Below are 6,057 nucleotides of genomic sequence, written 5' to 3'. Positions count from 1 at the left end.
AAAATAAATAACATAAAATAAAAAATGAAGGAGACTTGCAATGGCGACTTGGCGTACGTCATCCTCGATTTCCATTTCCAAATTCCATGCATGTAGGACCCGAATAATAAATATGATGTTTTTTTTTTTTTTCTCTCATCAATTAAGAATATTGAGGATAAATCTCTATGTATACCTAGACATACGTGTATACAAGAACAAAATTAGCTCACTGATTCAGTAGATGTTATTGGAGGAAGTGACCAACGTTTGAACTTCAACAGCGACAGTATGGGACAATATTTACTTTATGTAATAATAATTCAGGTATATTAAGATTTAAATTTTTGTAATCATTATGAGAATAATAATTGGTGGAAGTTACAAAAAAGTTACAAAAAAAACTTCTAGTAACCTTCTTCATAAATCTGGTATTAAAAGGATGTAAGGAGAGATGTCTGATGATGGATATAAAAGAGAAATCCATCTGTAGCAATGAGTATTTTTATTCTTGACTGAGTAGCTGCAGTACGTACCAAAGAGTGATTTTGTAAGACGAAAATTTCAAGTTGTTGCATTTGTGAACTTTAATTTTTAGAAAAGTAATTTAAAAAGTTTGACATATATTCTTCTTGTATTTCAAAAGTTCTAATTTATTTACTCCTAGTGTTTACTAGTTAAGTAAAATTATAAACTTTTAGGATAATATGCCTTCGCACGCCTGAAATTTGTGATAAAGCATTCCCCCCCCCCCCCCCCCCCCCCCTTTAATTTTTTAATTTTTTTATTCTCATGTTCTTTTTATGAGACCAAGTTGTTTTCTAACAAAATTGAGGATAATAAGTGATTTTTGAAGACCTATTATGTGTTTAGGTTGCTAAGTTGAATTCTTCCGCGTGATTGAAAAATCATCACATAGAATTATGACTTTGTATTACCTTCAATTCTCATTGTTATATATTTTCTTCTTTCAAATCTCTGCTATGATGCATGCTTTCCTCTTGGATGGTTGTTCAATTAATGCTCGCTAATACCTTGACTTCTTCACATTTTTTTATTGACCATATAATTAATTTCTGTTTGAAAGTCCTGATTAAAAGAGAGTAGAAGTCTAGAGGGAATTAATTGACTTTTAAACATTTTTTAATAAAAAATTATAAGTTGATAAACTGTTAGAAAACTCTAGATTAAGCAAGTTAAATTTTCCACACTCCCCTTAAAGTTATGCTGACTACTATACCTAACTAAATAGGCTAAATTTGTTTTCGCTAGGATAAGTGTAACTAGAACCCCTACATTTTATAGGTTAGAATTTTATACCTTAGTTGTTACAAAAACCATTAAGTTTGGAATCAAAGGGAATCCATCACAACAAGGATTTTGTGCTGACGTCATGGTGAAGTCATCAGACTCAAGGGTTAGTAGCAACATAAGTCTACTAAGGAGCAAGACTACTCAACAACAAGAGTTTATAGCTGATCGACATCGTTAGAACAACAAGATTTTTTTTTTTTATAGAAGGAGTTTTAAGGACATCAAGACTTTCACAAGTAACAAGACTATCTCTAAAGAATAACCTAAGTCCTAAGACATTCAACAACACAGAAAGGTGTTAGGAATAAGTGTAATTAGTTAAATTTTGAAGAAAAGATAATGACTGATGGGTTTACCAAGATACAATGTTGTTAATGGGGCCACCATATTTTTATTTCTATTATTGCTTCAGATTCGTTAGATCTTTTCAAATAAATAATTTTGATGGGTTACGTTCTTAGTTGTGTTATGGAATGTTTCTCATAGGAGTATGCAACTAGAACTTTAAAGTATAATTAGCAACACTATAGAGTGCAATGTAACTTTCAACATTATATAATGTAATTAAAAATTATAGAGTGCATTTGTTGATAAATGTTGAAAACTCAATCCAAAAGAAAACAGTAAATACTAAACGTCTAAACAGTCAAAAGTAAACATCTAAACCAAACCATAAATTTTAAAAGGTAAATTAAACCTTAAGTGCAATGAAATTTCACATTGTGTGTTATTAATGATATTGTTAGGCGCAATTTATACTATTGTTGGATGTATTTTATATTGTTGTTAGCTGCACTTTAACGATAAACCATAACAACTAAACCCTAAAGTAAGCTTATAAACTGAATTTAAAAAATAAAAATACAAAAAGAATTAAAACCGTACCAAACCACAAAACTAAACCATAAACTCTCAAAGCAGACAATTTCACTAAACTTATACGTAAATATCATGGGATATACTCTATGGTACTGGTAAGTGTGCTCTATAGTGTTGATACTTATTGTTATACTAGTTTTTTACGCGGATAATACCTAATGTTTTTTTTTAAATAAATACATTAAAGTATATCAAAGCAAGATTATATTGGAATTATTGTTCATGTATAGATAATTGAATGTTGAATTTGCGTATTTAATTAAATAGGTAATTATAAGTTTACAAATACAAGATAATATAGTCGAAATTGATTATATATAATTGTCAATAAAATAATTGTATAGGTATGGTTGAAACCAAATACGGGACATAAGGGAGAGCAAATTAAATAAAAATTAGGGCATAAAATATTAAATATATACTAATATTGAAGAGCCAACTGCTGATTGTCAAACAAGGACATTGCGAGATAGTTTTCCACTTCAATTTGTTAGTATTTGAATACTCTTTTTGTCAATAAATCCCCCAAGTATTTAAGATGTTTGGCTTAATTATATATTTTAAAAAAAATTATTAATATTATTATTATTACTATTATTATTTTTTATATTTATTATTATTATTATTAAATATATGTATACCCTTAGGTCATTTTACATGTTAATCTAAACTGCTAATTTTTTCAAATATCTTTTTACCAACCGTTGATATAATTCGCTGGTCAAATCTGCTAATATAATCCGCTAACGCTAATCGCTAGCTGATGATTGTCAAACAAGGACATTGCAAGGTAGTTCTCATTTCAATTTGTTGTGTGATTTGAATACTCTTTTTGTCAACAAATCCCTCAAGTAGTTAATATGATTGACTTTATTAATTATTTTTTAAAAAAATTTTTTGGTATTAATAAAATACTTGGTAAATAAATATATAGCATTACTTTGTATTATAACTTTGATATTTAATTAAAAAACAGTGCACAAAAAAAGATAATAGACAATGTAGTGAATATAATCAATTGATGAATTTGAATGTAAAAAATTTTTACATTGGAAAAAATATAAAGACAATATAACTAATAAAATTATTTCTCTTAATTAATTTATTGATAATGAATAATTCTTTTAATAAAGACATTATAGGGACAATGTAGCGAATATAATCAATTGATAATTTGAATGTAAAGAATTTTTATATTGGAGAAAAATAAAGACAATATAACTAATGAAATTATTTCTCTTATTTAATTTATTGATAATGAATAAATTCTTTTGAATAAAGACATTGTAGACACATCATTCTAAATTAAAGAAATGCATATGTATTATTTTTTGTTGTAGCTACTAAATTATTATTTTTAATTTAATAAGAGTAAAATAGAGTACTAATTATGCCATCTTTTATTGGGATGAGGTTCGAACATAAGACCTTTCTTATTGAAATCAATGAGTTCGTCGAACCTAAGACCTTTGTTATTGAAATCAATGAGTAAGTTAACGGTGAACTAACAGAAATTAACGGAAAAGACAATATTTAACGGAAACGTTAACGAATAATCATATTTATTAAGGATAAATTAGGAAATCTTAAAAAAAAATTAAAATCTGATCAATCTGAGCCATTCATTTAATTAAAAATTTGACCGTCATTTTTTCTACCCATTATAGGCTTAAGTCTATTGGGCTCTTATTAGTATACTAGTTTTTTACGCGCATTGCGCGATTGGGATAATGCCCAATGTTTTTTTTTTTTTTAAATAAGTACTTTAAAGTATATTAAGGCAAGATTATATTGAAATTGTTTATGCATAGATAATTGAAGGTTGAATTTGCGTATTTAAATAGGTAATTCTTCTCCCAAAGGTTGAGTCCCCAACCCCAAGGGTCCCCCCACACTCCGACCCGACAGAGCATTGTGGGAAGTTGTAAATCACGGTGACTCAATGGTTCAGCAGACAGGGCCAAATGCTGGTACGCACAAGGAATCTGCCCACTTTGGACATAATTCCCGCATTGCCGCCGACGAGGTTCAAACCTTGGCCTCTTCTCCCAAATACTACCCACTAAATCATTGAGCTAAGCCCGTGCGGGTTAAATAGGTAATTCTAATTTTACAAATACAACATAATATAGTCAATATTGATTATAATTGTCAATAAAATAATTGTATATGTATGGTTGAAACCAAATACGGGACATAAGGGAGAACAAATAAAAATTAGGGTATAAAATATGAAATATATACTAATATTGTTTGAGGAGATTCCGACATTAGGATTTGTGGTCAAGTTCTATTAAGACTTTAATATTAGAATTAGATTAATGGTGTAGTTATAATTCTATATTAGATTTTAATATTAGAATTAGACTAACGGTGAATTAACGAAAAAGTTAAATGGATAATCATATAATTAAGGATAAATTAGAAAATCTTAAAAGAAAAAAATTAAAACCTGAACAATATGAACCATTCATTTGATTTAATAATTTGGCGGTCATTTTTTCTACCCAATGTTAATAATTAAATAAATTCGCTGGTCAAATCCGCTAGTATAATCCGCTAACACTAACCGCTAACTGCTGATTGTCAAACAAGGACATTGCGAGGTAGTTCCCACTTTAATTTGTTGTGTGATTTGAATACTCTCTTTGTTACAAAATATCTCAAGTAGTTAATATAGTTCGCTTTATTAATTATATTTTTTTAATTTTTTCATGGTATTAATAAAATACTTGGTAAATAAATATATAGCATTATTTTATGTTATAACTTTGATATTAATTAGAAAAATAGTGCACAAAAAAGATAATAGATAATGTAGTGAATATAATCAATTGATGAATTTGAATGTAAAAATTTTTACATTTGAGAAAAATAAAGACAATATAACTAATGAAAATATTTTTTTAATTAATTTATTGATAATTAATAATTTGTTTTTCACTGAATAAAGACATTGTAAGGACAATGTAGCGAATATAATCAATTAATAAATTTGAATATAAAGAATTTTTATATTGAAGAAAAATAAAGACAATATAACTAATAAAATTATTTATCTTATTTAATTTATTGATAATGAATAATTTTTTTTTTTTGAATAAAGACATTGTGAACACATAATTCTAAATTAAAGAAATGCATATGTATTATTTTTTGTTGTAACTACTAAATTATTATTTATATAATTTAATAAGAGTAAAATAGAGTACTAATTATGCCAACTTTGATTGGGATGAGGTTCGAACTTAAGACCCTTTTTTATTGAAATCAATGAGTAAGTTAACGGTGAACTAATGGCAATTCTTAAAATTTTAACGGAATTAGTAACGGTGTGTGGGTATTTTAAGAAATTTTAGTGTAAAATTTAAATCTGATCAATCTTTTAATCAATCTGAGCCATTCATTTGATTAAAATCTGTGACTGCCATTTTTTCTACCCATTATAGGCCTAACTCTCTTGGGCTCTTATTAGTATAGTAGATATATATATATATATATATATATATATATATATATATATATATATATATATATATATATATATATATATATATATATATATATATATATATATATATATATATATATATAGATAGAAGAGCGCTCATATGCGGCGGGGTCTTACGGTGCGGCGGTGCGGTCAAATTCCAGAATACACCAACAGTGTTAACAATATGCACCAACAGTGTAATAAAAACACACCCCAATGAAATGTAATAAAACATCACAAAATACACCACAGACTCAAAAAAACACACCATATAACTCACCACCCCCAATGGTGTATTTCCGAACAGTGTATGGTGTTTTTACTCACATCTAATGGTGTGTGTTTGGTGATGCAGGGCTCTGTTTACTCTGTTTTGTGTGGTGTATTTCCTA

This window comes from Ipomoea nil, unplaced genomic scaffold, assembly GCF_001879475.1.
Source record: "Ipomoea nil cultivar Tokyo-kokei standard unplaced genomic scaffold, Asagao_1.1 scaffold2921, whole genome shotgun sequence".
Lineage (NCBI taxonomy): Eukaryota > Viridiplantae > Streptophyta > Magnoliopsida > Solanales > Convolvulaceae > Ipomoea > Ipomoea nil.
Note: the sequence above shows the minus strand (reverse complement) of the source record.